Source organism: Xenopus tropicalis, chromosome 4 (assembly GCF_000004195.4).
Source record: "Xenopus tropicalis strain Nigerian chromosome 4, UCB_Xtro_10.0, whole genome shotgun sequence".
NCBI classification, from domain to species: domain Eukaryota; kingdom Metazoa; phylum Chordata; class Amphibia; order Anura; family Pipidae; genus Xenopus; species Xenopus tropicalis.
This window is the reverse complement of record NC_030680.2, coordinates 110,395,217-110,418,047: the sequence shown is the minus strand read 5'-3', so window position 1 is coordinate 110,418,047 and position 22,831 is coordinate 110,395,217.

Here is a 22,831-nt window from a genome sequence, read left to right as displayed (position 1 = left end):
TGGAGGCTTGGCAGATGCTGTACAAGATTATAATTTCTTACAATATGCAAAAGTGGCATATGGTAGTTGTTTTATACCATTTTCCTTGTCAGTGGCTTTGGTTTTCAGTGGTTCCAAATAACGTGTTTCTGCTTAAGGAATGTAAACAAGTTTTGCAGCAAGTTATGTTGTGCTCGATACCATGATGCTTTACAACACAAATGAATATGTATTCTTACAAAATATGAATTTTGGAAATAGTTTCAATTTAGGAAATATACAGCTTTAGAGATGGCAGCCAACTTATTAAGTTTGTATAATCAAAAGATGAAGCCTTTAGTTTCATAAATGTAATAACTGTATGGTCAGAAGAACTAATGTGGCAGCATGCAACTACATAGATACTTTAATATAAAAACTAAAGCGTAACCAAAGAAGTCGGTTAGAAATGTTGTACATGTATGTTTAGGCAACCTTGCTAAATATATATAAAATATAAATGTCACAATATAAGGCTGATTAGTAATTAATACAGATAATTGCTACATGCCAGCTCTTACACCAGTGTAAATAGCATCAGAATTTAATAATTAGCCTGTAGCATCAGCTTATATGACAGGCAAACCTCATTTTCTACTTAATAATTTGAGACAACCCCTAAGCTTAGCTTCTCAGCAGCTGCTCAGAGCACACTGAGCATGTGAGTGTTGCAGACACTTTCCAAGATGGAGAGCTTCTGTGAAAACTGTAAAGACCTAAATCATTGCTGCTATTGAGATGCTGAACGTTTAGGCTGGCGCAGTAAGTTGAGTATATACAATATGGCAAAATAAGCTTGACTTAACTTATTAAAATTATTATATTTTTGTTTCCTTTAGTCTTGGAATTCACAATCACAGCAAGCAGGCAAGCACCATTTGTAGACACTGGTATTAAGCCAAGCTTTGCATCATCCCAAAATCTTTCTTTGCTGTACAATCTGACACCTAATGCCCATGCCCATGCCCATATACTGGCTACACAATTATAGATGGTGAGGGAATGTGAGGAATGCAGTAACATTTAGGAAGTGCTGAATGGAATGTTTAAGTAATTGCCTGCCCCATGTCTATTCCTTAGGCATAAAGGCAATATATGATCAACAGCTGAAATTTTTACTTACCTTTATAACAGATATTCATGTTTTAATAAAAAAAAACAAAAGAATTAGGGTTTCATGTTTCAATTGCTTTTTATGTCTAGGTGACAGGTCCCCTTTAAAAGAATTGAGGTTTTTATATGTTCATTATCATAAGGTTAGCGGAAGTTCACAAATTTTAAAAATGTAGAGATGTAACATCTAGCACATTGTCAAGAAAACTCATGCAAAGGTTAAACTTTTAATACCTAATTATGGAAATGTCTTTCCACAGTATTAGTTTTGTGTGTGTGTGGTGCCAGCCCAGCTCCTGCAGTTCCTGTATATGAATCAATATTTTCAAGCAAGGTCTTTGGCACGCTGTTTGAATCAACATAATTGTTCATTTATGTTGGAAGTTAAATCATTTGAAAGGAAAATGCTAAGAACATCATAACATTTTTGTCCCAGAACATAAACACTAGTCAGATGTTTGCTTGCATTATTGCATTCTCTGTTCCCTCTGCAACTAGTACGAGGGACAGACCACATCATTATGGGGAATGGGTAGGGCTTGGGATGGGAGAGATATGTTGTAATCTAGCAAGACCAGACATTGTGCAAAGTTTAAAAGAAAAAATGGCCAAATGCTGGGCTTTTTTTACACTGATGTTAAATGACCACTTATAATCTGTACTGATAAGTACTGTATTTTGAAATTTAAGATTCATTGTGGGGAGGGCGTATTATGTATGATAAACAATCTTTGTACAGGTACGGGATCCATTATCCAGAAAGCTCTGAATCACAGGAAGCCGATCTCCCATAGACTCCAGTATAATCAAATAATTCAAATGCTTACCTTTTCCTTTGTTATAATAAAACAATACCTTGTACTTGATCCCTACTAAGATAAAATCTATCATTGTTGGAGGCAAAACAATCTCATTGGGTTTATTTAATGTTTACATGTTTTTTTGATTTATAGTATGGACATCCAAATCATGGAAATATCCCTTATGTTGAAAACCCTAGATCCCAGAGCATTCTGGATAACAGGTGCAGTACCTGTATACTACTGCATACACAAGCCAGCACTATATTGGGCATAGAGAATCCACAGGCACACCCAACCTCTTCATATAGTTATACTGGGGTGCTCAGCACTGAATGGGATCAGCATCCATCTGGAATACTCATAGATACACAGGACCGGCACATGGAATTGCTCTTCCAAGCGGTGATCCCCTGTGTTTATTGTGCAGCCTGTTTGACACAATAAACACAGGGAATCAACCCCTGGAAGAACAATTCCATGTGTTGGTTCTGTGTTTTCCAAAGTGGTTCAGTGCCTATGACTAAGCTTCGGTATCATGACTTTCCTTTGGCCAGGTTGGAGCTGCAGATTGCCTTTGAGTCCTATGGGAGGCTTCCAAAAACATGCACAGAAGGATCAAAGTCAGAAAGGTTTTCCCGCCGTTCAGATACGAAAATTTTGTGACGTTTGGATCGCAAATATGATATTATCATGACGAATACGATTTTTTCGTAACCATTTTTTTGACATTTGCGATTATCAGAAATGATCGTATCTAATCCAAATTTTACCCATTTCAGGATTCAAACTTGTACTTTGATGAATCAGCCCCTAAGTGTCGGAGAGTATGAAGAGGTTGAATACTATGTCACTTTTTTAACATGAAGTTTTGAGTACATTTTGCATTTTTGGGAAGATTTTCGAGTTATAGGATATTTTTTTTCTTTTGTGTATAAATTGCTCTTTGTTTCTGGGGGCTGCATCCTGTTATCTATGGTCCATTGACTGGCCATATGCATCCCCTGCAATGTATTAATATAGTGGCTCTATGGTTAGCATTGCTTCTTTGCAGCTCTGGGGTTAGTCCATACATACAGGCAGGTTAATGGTCCTGCCTATCAAACTGACTTGTGCGTTGTGTAAAGGTGATAGGAACCTTAGAAGGTAAGCTCAGCTGGGCAATGAGTGATGCGAGTGAAAGATTGCAAAATATCAGTGCTATATAAATAAAGAATAATACTAATAATTACCTTTTCTTCTCTAGGGTCCATAATGCATTGCATTACATTGAGTTACAAGCCCTCCTTTCTGCAAAGGCCTAATTCCAGAATGTGCTGAATGTGAAATTAGAATCCTGCTTGTCAGACTTTCCTTTCATATACAGTCAGAGAGGAGGACATTTCTGTGTACCCGATATAATGACTGAATTAGTTGTTTTTCTAGCTTGCATTATTGAAATGATTTAGTGCTGGGTGGAGGGAATTTTCACTCCTCCAAATGCAAATTTTGTTTCTGGAGGAAAAAATAGAAAGCTCATTATTTTTAGGGACAGCTGAAGTTTATATGAAAGGTAGAAGTTTAGAAACTGAATTGCACCAACTTACTCAAAGTGAATTTAGAAAGACGTGCATGTAAGTGTTCAAAGATGGTAGAACATATTTGTGTATGTGACTGAATTAGTGTTATGGTAAATACCCTTTTGGGGGCAGATTTACTACTATTTTATTTTATTGAAACCACAAATAAACTCATTTCCACGAACATCAGACATTTATCACAAAATCTGAAGTGAAAAAGCACAACAAAATCAGCTGCAAAAAGCGCAACTTTTTTGACTTGTCACATGATAACCGCAACTTTTTCGAATTGTGGCACAAAATCCAGTGTCAAAAATCTAAAAAACTCAAAAAGTTTGAAGCAAAAAAGAATTCCCCAGGAAAGGGACATCTGCCATTGACTTCTACATGACCTTGACAGGTTTTACATGGAGATTTTTCGGATTTGGAATTGTTACGGAGAAAATGCATAATAAATCTCGAAAAAGTTGTGGCTTTTTTGTCTTGCTACTTTTTTGGGGTATGCAACTTTTCCCGCGTCAAAAACCCTGACCTGAAAAAGTCACGGGTTAGTAAATGCCCCCCTTGCATCTGGCCTAATACCAAATGTTTTACCCCAAATTTGCCCTAGTGCAAAACTGTATTTAGCCTCTGATTTGAATAGGAAGTTTGCCTTCCATGAACAAATAGATGTGTTTTAGTTGCGCTAATTGCTGCACTAAAGTCACACAACATAGGTTTGAATTTGGTTCAATTAATCATTTCTGTACAAACCAGGAGTGTCTGCAGAGGTGTCAGTCTGTACTCAAGGATAGATAGGTCTGGGTTAAGTACCGCTATAACATAGTTCAGTATGTATGTATGTACAACTTTATGTATGAAAATAGAAATATTACACAGGAGTACTTACCGCTTCTAGTACACGTGTGCTGCTCGCAGACCAACTCTCAGATGGCCCCAATTAACAGAGAAACATCAAAAATAGCGGAGCACCACGTGGATGAAAAATAAAAACAGTCTTTATTTGGTCATCTTATAAAAAGCACAGGTACATCACACAGGACCTACGCTTTATGCGTTTCGTGGCATCCCGCCACTTCATCAGAAGAATAACTTTATGTATGTCTGGATTACACTGGACTAATCTGTATAACCAAAGGCATACCCATGTAGAATATCAGCCTCATGCAAGATGTCTCCTTGCAATGTAGGGTCTTTATCATTGTCTCTAGGTTGGAAATTAATTATAAAAAAATATTAAAGGGGATAAAAACCCTGCATTTCCCTACCATGTAGGGCACATCTCCCACACCATTTTACTTCATATATCCCCTCCATTTGCCAGCACCATCACATTTTCCTAAAACAAATAGCAGCTTCCATCTCACACATCTTCAGTGACATTTACATCTACAAACTGCACATGTGCAGACGTACAGAATGTGACAGTGAGAGCTTGGAGGGATTTGCCTTCTCTCACTAGTATTATTTTAAATGTAAGTACTTTCTCCAATGTTTCGAATTACTCCTATAAAGGTTTTGAAGGATTTGGGACTATTCTGCAGGCATGCCATTACTTCTTTAGCCAATTAAATAACCCATGCTTATGCTGCATGTAGGTGTTATCACCTGAATACTGGAACATCGTGAGAACACAGGAGAGCTTTTGGCTTATTGCTCTACCATACCGAAATTACAGCCACACCACTAATTAATTGATGGGGAAATGCATAGGCCCTTATTAAATTTAAAGACATAACTTCAGATTAATGATACATTGCAAATAAGGTTTATCAGACTTTATTATGAAATCTTGCTGCTAGGAAGATCACATTATAGCTTTCTACATATTTCATCTACACCATTCTACATCTTGCCAACTCCTCTCATATTAAGTATCTGTTGATCCCTTTCAATGAGCTTTGACTTTCAAGCTCTATTTCTCTTCTTGCTTTTGGCATGACACATATAATATTTTTGCTGTTTCTGTGACTAACACACCTGCAAGTTGTTATTCTGTTTTAAGATGTGCTTCACAGATAAAAAATATTGGTACTTCATTTAAAATTAATATGAAAATAGCCAGAGGCTGCAGGTGCTGTGAAACTGCAGTGTCCTGCCTTCCTTCAGTAAGGTGCATGGGACGCTATTCTGTATTGTTATTCCTCAAGCTCAAGTACTCAGGGGAGCTCATGTACGTCCAGAAATGCAGTGAACAAAGTGCAACTTCAAGAGGTATCGCCACATTTTTTTCCTACAATTGAGCATTTTTTCTGAAGTTGTGTCTGATTTGCCAAAATTAATGCAAGTGTGAGTGTGCTTTGTTGCAAATTAAGCATAATTCTGGTGGTTATTTTTAACACTTATCTGGTGTAATTTCCAGTGTATGTCATGCCATGACTTTTAATGTAATTTAAGTTCAACACTTGACACAAGGTGCTGAGGTTACTGTGGGCTACTACCTGATCCATCAGTAGATGCAGGGTTCTGCCAGCTGCAGCAGTGCAAAAATCTGAAAGGAAGGCAGGAAATTGAATGGCACTGTGTGCAACTATACGGAGGTGCAAGAAGCACATTTTAAGTACCTTTAATGAGAGTGGTTTTATGTACAACTGACTGCAAAGACCTATTATATGTTGGTACCCATTCTTCTCTCAATATACATCCCAAGAAGAATAGAATGCAAAGCTCAAGAGTATAGATTAAAAAGTGGCTTTGCTCATAGGTAGAGGGCAAATTTTTTGTTTGGGGAGGCTAAATATGGGCCATACATAGACTGACCTACAGCTAATGTGAGACTTAGTGGATTCGCTGCTGGCGTAAAAAATTAACTTCCCAACTACCTCTTGTGGTTCCCACTGACTTCCAGGGGTACTGTGCAAAAGTGCAGGTGGGAGACCTTTTTTCACCCTAAAATGCTTAGGATGTAAAAGTATTCATACATGCAATTCTGTGCGGGGTTCTCCATCCATTTGGGCTCAGTTATCTTAAATGTGTTTTATAGAGAGAAAGTCAGCTGGTACTTAAATTCCAGCTCATTATATACTGTCAAATGCAGTCTATATTTACAAAACCAGCACATTATATGCAGTGAGATGCAGTGGGTACAGATAGCAGATATTCAGGCCCTGGCACCATAACACTGGCACTGATACACAGCATTGGTTTGTTTCCCAGCTATGCAGTCTCACAGGGCTCCACTGTAACTAACTAGAATTGCACAAAACAATGTTGATACAGTATAGTACCTGTGGGAGTGGGAGGATGATACAGTATAGTACCTGTGGGAGTGGGATGATGATACAGTATAGTACCTGTGGGAGTGGGATGATGATACAGTATAGTACCTGTAGGAGTGGGAGGATGATACAGTATAGTACCTGTGGGAGTGGGATGATGATACAGTATAGTACCTGTAGGAGTAGGAGGATGATACAGTATAGTACCTGTGGGAATGGGAGGATGATACAGTATAGTACCTGTGGGAGTGGGAGGATGATACAGTATAGTACCTGTGGGAGTGGGAGGATGATACAGTATAGTACCTGTGGGAGTGGGAGGATGATACAGTATAGTACCTGTGGGAGTGGGATGATGATACAGTATAGTACCTGTGGGAGTGGGAGGATAATACAGTATAGTACCTGTGGGAGTGGGAGTATGATACAGTATAGTACCTGTGGGAGTGGGATGGGGATACAGTATAGTACCTGTGGGAGTGGGAGTATGATACAGTATAGTACCTGTGGGAGTGGGAGGATGATACAGTATAGTACCTGTGGGAGTGGGATGATGATACAGTATAGTACCTGTGGGAGTGGGATAATACAGTATAGTACCTGTGGGAGTGGGATGATGATACAGTATAGTACCTGTGGGAGTGGGATCATACAGTATAGTACCTGTGGGAGTGGGATGATGATACAGTATAGTACCTGTGGGAGTGGGAGGATGATATAGTATAGTACCTGTGGGAGTGGGATGATGATACAGTATAGTACCTGTGGGAGTGGGAGGATGATATAGTATAGTACCTGTGGGAGTGGGACGATGATACAGTATAGTACCTGTGGGAGTGGGAATATGATACAGTATAGTACCTGTGGGAGTGGGAGGATGATACAGTATAGTACCTGTAGGAGTGGGAGGATGATACAGTATAGTACCTGTGGGAGTGGGAGCATAATACAGTGTAGTACCTGTGGGAGTGGGATGATACAGTATAGTACCTGTGGGAGTGGGATGATGATACAGTATAGTACCTGTGGGAGTGGGATGATAATACAGTATAGTACCTGTGGGAGTGGGATGATGATACAGTATAGTACCTGTAGGAGTGGGAGGATGATACAGTATAGTACCTGTGGGAGTGGGATGGTGATACAGTAAAGTACCTGTGGGAGTGGGAGTATGATACAGTATAGTACCTGTGGGAGTGGGATGGTGATACAGTAAAGTACCTGTGGGAGTGGGAGTATGATACAGTATAGTACCTGTGGGAGTGGGATGGGGATACAGTATAGTACCTGTGGGAGTGGGATGATGATACAGTATAGTACCTTTGGGAGTGGGAGGATGATACAGTATAGTACCTGTGGGAGTGGGATGATGATACAGTATAGTACGTGTGGGAGTGGGAGGATGATACAGTATAGTACCTGTGGGAGTGGGATGATGATACAGTATAGTACCTGTGGGAGTGGGATGATGATACAGTATAGTACGTGTGGGAGTGGGAGGATGATACAGTATAGTACCTGTGGGAGTGGGATGGTGATACAGTATAGTACCTGTGGGAGTAGGAGGATGATACAGTATAGTACCTGTGGGAGTGGGATGATACAGTATAGTACCTGTGGGAGTGGGAGGATGATACAGTATAGTACCTGTGGGAGTGGGATGATGATACAGTATAGTACCTGTGGGAGTGGGAGGATGATACATTATAGTACCTGTGGGAGTGGGAGTATGATACAGTATAGTACCTGTGGGAGTGGGACGATGATACAGTATAGTACCTGTGGGAGTGGGAGTATGATACAGTATAGTACCTGTGGGAGTGGGAGGATGATACAGTATAGTACCTGTGGGAGTGGGAGGATGATACAGTATAGTACCTGTGGGAGTGGGAGGATGATACAGTATAATACCTGTGGGAGTGGGAGGATGATACAGTATAGTACCTGTGGGAGTGGGATGGTGATACAGTATAGTACCTGTGGGAGTGGGATGGTGATACAGTATAGTACCTGTGGGAGTGGGAGGATGATACAGTATAGTACCTGTGGGAGTGGGAGGATGATACAGTATAGTATCTGTGGGAGTGGGAGGATGATACAGTATAGTACCTGTGAGAGTGGAATGGTGATACAGTATAGTACCTGTGGGAGTGGGAGGATGATACAGTATAGTACCTGTGGGAGTGGGAGGATGATACAGTATAATACCTGTGGGAGTGGGAGGATGATACAGTATAGTACCTGTGGGAGTGGGATGATGAAATGATGATACAGTATAGTACCTGTGGGAGTGGGATGATGATACAGTATAGTATCTGTGGGAGTGGGAGGATGATACAGTATAGTACCTGTAGGAGTGGGAGGATGATACAGTATAGTACCTGTGGGAGTGGGATGGTGATACAGTATAGTACCTGTGGGAGTGGGAGGATGATACAGTATAGTACCTGTGGGAGTGGGATGATGATACAGTATAGTATCTGTGGGAGTGGGAGGATGATACAGTATAGTACCTGTGGGAGTGGGATGGTGATACAGTATAGTACCTGTGGTGGGAGGATGTTACAGTATAGTACCTGTGGGAGTGGGAGGATGATACAGTATAGTACCTGTGGGAGTGGGAGGATGATACAGTACAGTACCTGTGGGAGTGGGATGATACAGTATAGTACCTGTGGGAGTGGGATGATGATACAGTATAGTACCTGTGGGAGTGGGAGGATGATACAGTACAGTACCTGTGGGAGTGGGATGATACAGTATAGTACCTGTGGGAGTGGGAGGATGATACAGTATAGTACCTGTGGGATTGGGAGGATGATATAGTATAGTACCTGTGGGAGTGGGATGATGATACAGTATAGTACCTGTGGTGGGAGGATGATACAGTATAGTACCTGTGGGAGTGGGAGGATGATACAGTACAGTACCTGTGGGAGTGGGATGATACAGTATAGTACCTGTGGGAGTGGGAGGATGATACAGTATAGTACCTGTGGGAGTGGGATGATGATACAGTATAGTATCTGTGGGAGTGGGAGGATGATACAGTATAGTACCTGTGGGAGTGGGAGGATGATACAGTATAGTACCTGTGGGAGTGGGAGGATGATACAGTATAGTATCTGTGGGAGTGGGAGGATGATACAGTATAGTACCTGTGGGAGTGGGATGGTGATACAGTATAGTACCTGTGGGAGTGGGAGGATGATACAGTATAGTACCTGTGGGAGTGGGATGGTGATACAGTATAGTACCTGTGGGAGTGGGAGGATGATACAGTATAGTACCTGTGGGAGTGGGATGGTGATACAGTATAGTACCTGTGGGAGTGGGAGGATGATACAGTATAGTACCTGTGGGAGTGGGATGGTGATACAGTATAGTACCTGTGGGAGTGGGAGGATGATACAGTATAGTACCTGTGGGAGTGGGAGGATGATACAGTATAGTACCTGTGGGAGTGGGATGATGATACAGTATAGTACCTGTGGGAGTGGGAGGATGATACAGTATAGTACCTGTGGGAGTGGGAGGATGATACAGTATAGTACCTGTGGGAGTGGGATGGTGATACAGTATAGTACCTGTGGGAGTGGGATGGTGATACAGTATAGTACACCACATCAACATCACTATTAGTTCAAACTTACCACATGCATAGAAGAAGGAATATTGAAATATTGAATATTTGATGACATGGGAAACATGCCTTAAGGAAAGACACACCTTGGAGCTGTGTAAACATTTGAATTTAAATTAGGTTTATTTATAAATCTGAGTAATGATTGTATGCACACACATATGTCGCTGAATTTAAAATTATAGTACACAAAGAGGTGCTGGATGAAAAATTATCTGCTGCCTTAAGTTGGCCATTTGACTTTAATAGGTTATGCCAGATGTTGACTGGTGTTAGATATTGGCTTTATTTTAGACACAAGACTAAAGTAATAAAAAATACACAGTGTTATACATTTGTTAATAAGGTTTTTGCAAAGGATTATTTCTGAGAAAGTGATGCATCATCTATTTTACACAACTTGGACACTGTACAATGTGCCACTTTTCGCTATGGTATATTGGTTCACAACCGACCTGAAGAAGTATCCAGTCCAATAAAAGTGCACTATAAACCTATAAATACCACACCCCCAGGCTTTGTTTCTGTTACTTTTTTATCCATGTTATTGTCTGCAATACATTTTTAAGGAAAATGCCAAGGTAAATCCATCATGATCCTCTCAGGGAACACTGCAACTATAAAATTGCCCATCCCGTCGTCAACTGCTGAATGGGAAATATGTCTGCATCCTGTGGTGCTCTACATTGCCATTAAGGGAGTAATACAGTATGGTACAAGTCTCCCATTTAATACAATGTGAAGTGGCTGCCAGTAAGGAAAGGATTGTCTGTAGCATTGGTTCTTCCTGTGAAATGGCACGTGTATAGACTGCACATTCTGTACAGTAGCATTTACCTGTGTAAATTCAGTGTAAACGTTAATGGGTTTATGGGTGATTGGGCCATAACACATATTAATTAAGGCTGAGCTTGACAGTTGGCTAGTTGTTTTTGACAATAAATCATTTAAGGAGAACATCTTAGAGTAGAAGAAGGCAGCAAAGGGGCCATTAAACTGCTTAGACATGACTTTTATTATATACATTAAAAAGCATATTAGCACCACCAATTTCTATGACCAGAATCTTACTCCTACAGTAAGTAGTGATGTGATCTAACCTATAGAATAAGCAAATACAGCATTAAGATAAAAAGCGACCAATCAAAAAAAAAAAAATAAGGTAATGTTTCAGAAGGTAAGGAGGAAGAATATTTAATGTAAGATAATAATTTCCAAACAATGTGGCTGCTGTCTAGGGGGCTCATAGCAGTGGAAGTGGGATCTGAGTCTGAATCTGAAGGTCACCTGGGGTAAAAATGGAGGAAAAATGTTGATTTATCAACATTCGGATTTTTGTGGTTATAGAGATTTTTTAAACCACGAATAAATTCATTCCATTAAAACCACAAATGTCCTGTCATTAAAAGATCCAAATTGAAAAATAAATTAAAATGCGGAAAATAGAGTTTTAGCAGAAAACACTGCCCCCCACACAAATTGAAGAAAAAAAAAGATTGTTAATAAATGGCCCTCTTTATTTTACTACCATATTTTTGGTCAAAGGTTAGTCAAAACCCCAATAACTTCAAGTACTTTTCTCTAAGCTCTCCTAGAACACATTGCCTGGAATTAACTCTAGAAATACTGCATTCACTACACAAGCAAGACAAGAAGTTAGAGATACTGCTCATGACTTCCACCCTTGGCCATTTAATGATTGCAGTATAATAAACTGGGGTGTATAATTCACACACCAGGAATGAAGTTCATATAGAGCTTGCTTAAGTCCTAATAATGATCTTGAGCACACTTTAATCCCACCTGGGTTAGCCCACATTATAAACTGTCCAATAAATCCACATGACTGATGTCCCTACATGGGGAAAATAGTAATGATCAATACCAAAATATCTCTAATATAGAGAACAGCTATAGAGATTAAAAAGCAGATGATGATGATATATGGCTAATCCATATCCACACCGATCCAAAAGATATACAGCTACGGCTCACAGACTAAACATTGTGCATAAAGTCAGCTCATGCCTCAAGCAGGAAAGGAATTACAGTATAGCCCCTGCTTTGAGCCCTCACTATATCACTATATATCTATCCCTGCTGAGAGAGGAAGCATTCTATTCATGGACCACATAAAGCAAATGTTCTTAAAATCCCTGGTTCAAGCAACCGATTGTGTTTTATCATGTGGTCAAGCCTTCCTTAGTATGATTGCAGATATACAACATAAAAACACCTAATGAGTTATATTAAAGAAAAAGATGCATTTTAATACCTGCTGGTCCTATGATTTTTAATCAGTATGTTTGATTAAAGCAGAAGATAAACAGATTTCTATTGACAGCATCCTAAATAAGTATTTTTAGCAAGAAAAGACACGAGTGGTAGACTGACTTTGTGGCACATTGTGTTCCCATATAACATACAGTATGTAGCAGTGATATTGCTGCTGTAACAAACATGTAACGTACAGAGTGTTCCCTTGTAGTGTATGTAGTCAATAAATAAGCAGCCACTCACAAGACTAATGTCGACCATTACTGATACTTCTTTTGTGACAACTGTGCAAGGTACAGTATGGTCACATATAGTGGAAGTAGTCAATAAATAAGCAGCCACTCAATTATGCTAATGTTAAGTTTCTATTGTGACTACAGTGCAAAGTGCAACATGCTGTAACAGGCACGCTGCAGTAGTCTCTGGGGTATTCAAAAACAAATAATGGTAATTACCCCATCCCATTCATCTTACTCTATTGGGACACCCCCCACAGTCTAGGAACCTGCAGTAAGTTTTATACCAGTGTTATCCAACTGTTTCATGTAAAAGGCCAATTAACTTCCATACTACATGATAGGAGACCAGATAATATTAAAAAACACGAGGCAATGCATGGCAGCCTATGGAACACACAGGCAGGCTGGAGGCCATACATATCTTAGATGGTCACTGGTCTTCAGTTGCACAGCTCTGCTTTATACAGACCCTAACAATTAAATTGTGTCCATATGGTTTTCAGAAAAATTTTATACTTCTATGTTGATTTTGTCACGGGTATTGGATCCATTTTCCGGAAACTTGCTATCCAAAAAGCTCCAAATTATGGGATAGCCTTTTCCTATGGACACCATTTTAGGCAAATAAAATCTTTAAAAATTATATTTTTTTTCTCTATAATCCAAACAGTATCTTGTACTTGATATAAGATATAATTAAGGTATAATTAATCCTTATTGGAGGCAAAACAATCCTATTGGGTTAATGTAATGTTCTTTTTAGTAGACTTGAGGTAAGGAGATCTAAATTACAGAAAGATTCCTTATCCAGAAACCCCCAGGTCCCAAACATTCTGGATAATAGATCCCACATCTGCTATACATTTTTTCAGCAATATTTTAATGGTTAAAACCCCAACATCAGATATACATTATTTATTGCACAGCATCAGTAAAAAGCCCCTCTTAGTTTTGATAATGAGCCCCTAAGGTCCCAGGTCCCAGGCTTTCTGGTTAATAGATCCTATACCTAAATACATTTTTTTCTGGCAATCTTTTAGTGAATAAAGACTCGAACATCATATAGAAATTATTCATTGCACTAAATCAGTATAAAAGAGAGCTTTGATAATGTATATTTTACAAGCAATTGTCACCTAGGCTGAAAGAAGCAATTGTCATGTAATCCAACCTGTGTCACAGCCTGTCATTTGAAGCTGGGGAGAGAGTATTGTACAGTGATGTCTAACAAGATAAAATAGCTCTCTCTATTAAGATTAAAGCGTTTAACATTGGCAGCTTCACCTACGCAGCGACAGGATTTCATGTCTGTGTGTCATATTTATGGCATTACGCTTATGTTTTCTTAAAGTCAATTACTGAATATGAATTGAGTGTAAGTCTGGAGAAAAAAAGAGTAATAAATTGAAAAAATCGAATAAATGCCTTTTTTTACAGTGAAATGTTTGCATTTGATGTGAAAATCTTTAAAGGAGCTAGTATATGGAGGCGATGATGGCTGCTCTTTTATAAGATGCAGGCGGTTTACAGTATTTTATTTGAAATAATTCACATTGACTATTTAGATAATTGTGCAATAAAATTCAGTGAGCAAATGCTCACCATCTGTTCAGTCATTTCTCATTCAACCATTACCTATAAGTGTGGACATTTCATTCCGTTGTTTTACCCTGCTCACCCCATAGAATATACAGTACTTTTTAGCAGTGATTCCGGTACAAAGGAACTGTAAGGACTATAGATATAGATATACATTTGCTCTATGGCAAAAAGTTCTAGATAAATCCATTGTTGCTACTGTTCTTGATTCACATATCTACAGTATAACATGCCTCTTTCATTGAAGATTGAAACACAATAATGTTCTGCTTGTATTATGGGTGAGCATTAGAGCTAGGGTTGCCACCCAGCCGGTATTTCACTGGCCTACCAGGAAAATTAGAAGCCAGGGCTGGGGCTGGTATTAGAAATTTACCACAAATGTAGTTGGCCGCTACCATCCCACCTCCTATCCCCTATCCCAGCTCCCTTTCAAACCCTCCTGGCTTCCTATTTCCCCTTGAATGTGGGCCACCTATGTCATGCCCTACCTCCACTTACATGACAACCCTGCCCTGATGTCATGGGCCTGCCCTCTTGTGGACCCACCCCCTGCCTTGGCTGGTAAGAAAATTGATGTAAGGTGGCAACTCTATTAGGGCAACAGGTATGTAGTAAGTGACGGAGGAATATTTTGTGAAGATGTCACTATGGGATTATGGAAGCAATACCCGTACAAAGCAATAGTCTTATAATGTGTTACTTCTGCAGATGCTTTATAGATTATAATACAGCACACATCTTATGGGAGTTGCAGCAAGTGTCTGCACACTGATAAAATTAATATTGCATCTAGTGTTGCTCTTGCACTGTGTTCTGTGAGACTTCTATGGCACATTCAGTGCAGAAGCCTATGTGCAAATTCAGGCGGTAAGTACAGGGCTTCAGGTGGCCCCTACTTTCATATGTGTCTTTACGGCAGTCCAACACAAGAAGTTTCTTCTGACAAAGGAACTGCACAAAGTCTAGGAGGCAAAAAGCATGCTACTTGTGCCTTTTATTACAAATGGGGAAAGAATTGCATTCTTGCATGCTTACATAAATGTTCAGAACCCTAAGGGGCTGATTTACTAACCCACGAATCCAAACCCGAATTGGAAAAGTTCCGACTTGAAAACGAACATTTTGCGACTTTTTCGTATGTTTTGCGATTTTTTCGGATTCTGTACGAATTTTTCGTTACCAATACGATTTTTGCGTAAAAACGCGAGTTTTTCGTATCCATTACGAAAGTTGCGTAAAAAGTTGCGCATTTTGCGTAGCGTTAAAACTTACGCGAAAAGTTGCGCATTTTTCGCGTAAGTTTTAACGCTACGCAAAATGCGCAACTTTTTACGCAACTTTCGTAATGGATAGGAAAACTCGCGTTTTTACGCAAAAATCGTATTGGATCCGAAAAATTCGTAAAGAATCCGAAAAAATCGCAAAACATACGAAAAAATCGCAAAGTACAGATCATTACGAAAAAAACGCAATCGGACTCCATTCGACCCGTTCGTGGGTAAGTAAATCAGCCCCTAAATGTTGTTGGAATTGACTGTCATCTCTCTTCACCAGTTCTTCAGTGCACCAACACTATTTATGCACCTCAGTGTTTAAAATATTATGTACTATTAAGTTACAAAAGAAAAATTATGTCTTTTTCTGATTATTTTAAAAAAAGGGCCTTTAATGTATATTAATGGAGGAAATAAAAGAACATTATCTACAGAACATTATCTACAGAATATATTGAGTATGTTGTAGCAAGTGTTTCTATTTCTCCTGTGGTGGAGGCTTTGTTATTTAACGTCTTTCATGTTATTGTTCTTGAGCCACTCCAGTGTTGCCTTGGCCATGTGCGTTGGAACATTATACTACAGAAAGACAAACTTTTTCTCCGGCTTCACAGATTACTGAGCCAGAGAGTGTCAACTGAGCTAACAGAATACAGATCAGTTAAAATACTGCTTGGTTGAGCACTGAGAATTCAGCTGTGCTAACACATTTCAGAGTAGTTAGAATGCTGCTAGAATGACATATCGCAGGGCAGTGAAAATTCTACTGGGCAAAGAGATCACACAGCAATTAGCATGCTGCTGGGGTGATGGATCACAGATCATTGAGAAGTCTCCAGGGAAAACAGATTGGCTAGAAATGTTTGTGGTGGTAGATTGCAGGGTGGTGAGAATTTTTTTGCTTGGGACCTGGGGCTTTCCGAATAAGGGATATTTCCGTAATTTGGATCTCCGTAACTTAAGTCTACTAAAAATCATTTAAATATTAAATAAACACAATAGGCTTGTTTTGCCTCCAGTAAGAATTAATTATATCTCAGTTGGGATCAAGTACAAGGTACTGTTTTATTATTACAGAGAAAAAGGAAATCAGTTTTAAAAATTAGAATTATTTGCTTATAATGAAGTCTATTGGAGATGACCTTTCCATAATTTCTGGATAATGGGTTTCCGGATAAGGGATCCCATACCTGTTTATACTAACCAGAATTTTGACTAGTGTACAGAGAACTTGCAGATGCTATAACAAGGTTATCAGATTATGTGACATAAGAAAGTGGCAGCACTTTTATAAAAATCCAGTTAGAAGGGCAGTATGTAATGAGTGTAGCCCAGTAACTTGCATTAGACATGGCCAAGATTGTTTAATGGTCTGCTATAACCGACCATTTGTATTATGTTGATGTAAGCATTAAGAATTTATTGGCCTTACATATTACAGGAGGTAAGAACTTGTGTACAAATTGAAGTTTCAATTGCAGCTATATCCCTATAGCCCTAACTCCTCTTAGTTTGCACGACAGTGCTCTCAAAAACAGCTCCAGGGCAATTACTTAACAAGTACTCACTGAGTAATTCTTAAATAGCTACTTTCTATGATTCACAAAGAGGTTCTTCTGAGTTTTAAAATCTACAATATCCAATTTCTCCTTTTCCTGTAAGATCTAATACTGCCAATCAGTACACTGCTTCAGCTTCATCCTGCTTGCTCCCATTGCCTACCCACATACTAGAATCATTCAATTAATTCAAATGATGAATGATTGCTCAGTGGTCTGGCTTTTCCTTGCTTTGTGGCTTCTGATATACATCTTGTGCTGGGTTATGAATAGAACTGGAATACACTGAAATAACTCAACCACTGCACAGATGGTATTAAATTGTCAATAGGAAATTAGTGTTATGATTTACAAGTTACAGTTATTGCTTGGGGCATGGGGTTTTCCAGACAAAAGATCATACCCTGAAGCACCATGTCTTAATGCTGCTAAGAAAACATTTAAAATGTATAAAAACCCATTGTTTTGCTATCAACATATTCAAAAAGAAACAATTGTTTGTTTGAAAATGACACTTTGGGGGATGACTGCCATATTGTGGATAATATATCTCATACCTGTACATATAATCTGGGTACGTGTTATAATAATCACATAATTGCTCTGAGCACCAATCCATTCATTCTGCCTGTTCTAAATGGTCCTGCGTCAATAGGCACTATAGACCTTCGCCCAGTGTATTGGATGCCAATGTTGGCACATATGCCGAAAATGCATAATGAAAGAAAACAGAATTTGAAGAAACTTTCTACAATAATAAAACAATGTTTATAGCAGAAGTCATTAAATATATATTATATCTCTGCTAGACATACATGTATCTCAGATGCATGGAATTCTCCTTAAACCAAAAAGAAGCACCACAATGGTGAATTTCTCTTTGCAAATTCCAGGATTCTCCTGGATCCTAAGGGAAAAATATGTGTTACACTTATTTTTTTGAAGACAGTTGTTGACTTAACCACAAACATAAAGTGCTTTATTTGAATGAGTCACATTATAATTCCATGGGAGTGCTGTTAATCTGGGAGCATAACACTTTTGATGCCTCTACAAAATGTTTTGTGTTACAGAAGCTTCAAGTAAGGTAGTGATTAGGGATAACATATTGATGAGGATACGGTGTGTACAAGGTGGAAATGCTGCCACCATTATAGAGCTAATATCATTGGATTCCCTAAAAAATCTGTTTATAAGAGCCACACAATACCACAATTACTAGTGAATTAAAGGACAATGAAAGGTTAATATAAATTAAAAGTAAGTCTAAAGGCATTCTTTTTAAGTACTTACTGCATAACTTAATTCCCAGATCCCTGCTTGTTTCTCTGAGATATGGTGCTGGCAGCCTACAGCAGTGTGAAGACTACAGTGACATCACTGAAATCTCTCTCCCCTTCCTGTAGGTGCCAGCGGCAGCCTTCCTATTCTCTGAGCATGTGTGTAACTTGATCCTGTCTCCTGTTCTGAGCTACACATGCCCACCAGCCAATCAGAAGCGGATCTGGCAGAGGGGAGGGGGGAGGGAATGAAACACATGTGCAGTATGAAGCAAGGAGGGAAAGGAAGGGAGAATACCTTTTTAGAGATGGCTGCCTGTTCTAGAAAATGTGAAGTAAGTGTGACTGAGTAAATATTTGATTAGGTGAGCCAAAAGTGTGGCGTTTTTACTAAACAATAGGAGGACTATTGGGCAGTATGCTTTTTACATTTTGACTTGCATTCTCCTTTAAAGTATATGTGGGGAAGTTAGTCTGGTGTTTGTGCATAATCATTTCTTATATGTTTGTATTTGGCTGATAGATAGCTTCAAGAAGGGGTTGGATGGCTTTTTAGCAAGTGAGGGAATACAGGGTTATGGGAGATAGCTCTCAGTACAAGTGAGGGAATACAGGGTTATGGGAGATAGCTCTCAGTACAAGTGAGGGAATACAGGGTTATGGGAGATAGCTCTCAGTACAAGTGAGGGAATACAGGGTTATGGGAGATAGCTCTCAGTACAAGTGAGGGAATACAGGGTTATGGGAGATAGCTCTCAGTACAAGTGAGGGAATACAGGGTTATGGGAGATAGCTCTTAGTACAAGTGAGGGAATACAGGGGTAGGGGAGATAGCTCTCAGTACAAGTGAGGGAATACAGGGGTAGGGGAGATAGCTCTCAGTACAAGTGAGGGAATACAGGGGTAGGGGAGATAGCTCTCAGTACAAGTGAGGGAATACAGGGGTAGGGGAGATAGCTCTTAGTACAAGTGAGGGAATACAGGGGTATGGGAGATAGCTCTCAGTACAAGTGAGGGAATACAGGGGTATGGGAGATAGCTCTCAGTACAAGTGAGGGAATACAGGGGTAGGGGAGATAGCTCTCAGTACAAGTGAGGGAATACAGGGTTATGGGAGATAGCTCTTAGTACAAGTGAGGGAATACAGGGGTATGGGAGATAGCTCTTAGTACAAGTGAGGGAATACAGGGTTATGGGAGATAGCTCTCAGTACAAGTGAGGGAATACAGGGTTATGGGAGATAGCTCTCAGTACAAGTGAGGGAATACAGGGGTATGGGAGATAGCTCTTAGTACGAGGGAATACAGGGGTAGGGGAGATAGCTCTCAGTACAAGTGAGGGAATACAGGGTTATGGGAGATAGCTCTTAGTACAAGTGAGGGAATACAGGGGTAGGGGAGATAGCTCTCAGTACAAGTGAGGGAATACAGGGGTATGGGAGATAGCTCTCAGTACAAGTGAGGGAATACAGGGGTATGGGAGATAGCTCTCAGTACAAGTGAGGGAATACAGGGGTATGGGAGATAGCTCTTAGTACAAGTGAGGGAATACAGGGGTAGGGGAGATAGCTCTCAGTACAAGTGAGGGAATACAGGGGTATGGGAGATAGCTCTCAGTACAAGTGAGGGAATACAGGGGTAGGGGAGATAGCTCTCAGTACAAGTGAGGGAATACAGGGGTATGGGAGATAGCTCTCAGTACAAGTGAGGGAATACAGGGGTAGGGGAGATAGCTCTTAGTACAAGTTGATCCAGGGACTGGTCCGATTGCCATCTTGGAGTCAGGAAGGAATTTTTTCCCCTCTGCGGCAAATTAGAGAGGCTTCAGATGGGGTTTTTTGCCTTCCTCTGGATCAACTAGCAGTTAGGCAGGTTATATATTGGCATTATGGTTGAAGTTGATGGTCTTTTATCAATCTAACTGACTATGTTACTATCATGTTAAGGCTTTTGCATAGGGGGCTTGATCCCAGTGATTTGCCAATCATGCTAAAGGGTAAATCTGGTTTCTGAACGAAAATTTGTTAAAGAGTCCCACACAACACAGAAACCCCTAATATACCTAACACTGTAATCTGTTTCCTTCAAAAGTATTGAATAAATACCATTTTGATATGGTAGAATCCAGGCTGGGGAAGATGGTCTAAAACATTGATATTACAGATTGTAACAAAGATTGTAACAACTTCTCCACAGTTTACAGACAGCATGCAGGAATTACATAACCCACAATGCATTTCACTGTGATGTTCCATTTCTTACTGACATCATGTGTGCAGGGAATTGTGGGATTTGGAGGATTCAAGCTGAAGGCAGGCTGAGAACAGTCGACTAAGTTACATTTTTTTGAGTCTCAAAGTAGTCAGCCAGATCAGCAGGAGAACAAGGGGTCAGGCTTATGTAACTGTTCCAAACAATGTTATTACATTATAAATCATGAAAATACTGCATGTTTTAATTGATGTACATTGCAAAGTTGCTTGAAATGATGTTTACTTTTCAAAAAGCTTAACTTTTGTTTGGGTGGAGTTCCCCTTTAAGAATTATGTATCAACTCTATCAGCTCAAATGGCACGCAGCTAGATTTGTTTGGCATACTCAGCTTATTGTTAGCAGACAACTGTTTGTACTTATGTGGATTGGCAAAAGGGTAGAACAACCTAAAAAGGCTTCCAAAGATGCAGGACAAAATGATTAGAATCCATTGAGGAAATAACCCACAAAGAGTGCACCGCCTAGATGCTTACTGTGGCTCTGAAAGAAGCAGCAGAGCATAAAAATAACTAGCGTTCCTAAATGAAATATCATTATTGAGTTATATAATGTATCTTTGCAGATTATATTTTCAATCAATGGAAACTACCAACTGATTTTACAATACAGAATCACATGCAATTGGGTTTCAGCAAACAGTACATATTCTAAGGATGACTGACTCATTCTCAACATGCTTAAATTGAAAATCCTTTATTGAAAAAAACACATAAGGCTGTTATTCCTATAAAACACAGCTTCTGTAGCTGGCATAGGTAGCCTGTTGCCCTTCAAATTTTGCCTATTACAACTCCTTTACAGCAGTAGCTAATCAGTTAAATTCCAGTAGCTACTTGCAGTAAGTAAGGCTTTAATGCTTCCTATGATATTGGGTGGGGATTGTAGGTTTAGCAGACAATTATTCTGACAAACCCATCCCCACTCTCTTTTCCACCTGCACTAACACTCACCCACTACTTGCCAGTGTAAAAAATGTTAAGATTGTAAGCTTTATCAAGAAAAGCCCCCTTATCTACAGTATATGTATATGTAGGGATCCATAGGGTTAATCTGCCCATCTGGCTTTAAACCCTACTACTTCCTTATTTCTGCTGTTACTGGGCAAAGACCCATGTATCAGTTTATAGTTATGCACTAATACCTATTGGTTATTATGGTTGTTCGAACCCCTTGCAGTCTCATATAGTGTCTAGCAAGAAGGTGTGGCTTCCTCTTTGGCTGCCTCTGCATCTCAGGTGAAGGTCCACGGAGCCTGGGAGCAGAACTAGGCCCCAGTAAGCCATTTGCCCCAGAGTGTTACTATCCACTCTGGTGAAGTCAGGAACAGGGACCCCGTGAGTAAGATAGTTACTCTTGTCGAGCACTCTCTAGGAGAGTGAGGTAGAGAGGGAAGGAAGCAATGGCAGTTTAAAGCCCCACCAAGGAAAGTAGTTTTGGAAGTACTCTTCCATCCGGCAATGTTGCCTCAGAGTAGGGCCACGGAGTAGATTTAGGAGACAGGTTAGAACAAACCCTGATCCTTAGTCACCTGGAGCACTCTCAAGCTAGGTGTTATCAACCTGAAGACTGAGGTATCTATCCAGACTGTTTCCGAAGGGGTGCCCAGCTGACAGGTGCATTTACCCTGCCCAGACTCCCATAAAGAGGTGGGATAAAACAGTGTGCATCCTCTATTGTTGTCCTCAGAGTGTACTATCATATACCATCTGTAGTGTGAGTATATATGACTTAACCCTGCATCATCATTTGTCTCTGACAATAAACTTGTACTATAGTTCAACTGCAAGAACCATCTTTACTAAATCTGCACTACACAGCTACAGTGAGTTGTAGTTCAACTACACCCTTGCTCCGCCTGGTCTCTTCCACGTAGCGAAGGCCCATCCTGTTTAAGAGAGTCGCATGTAACCCATGCTCTAAACTGCTCCCCCCATTTTTTTGACTTGGCAGAAATCCAACCTGCTGCCATTCTCACA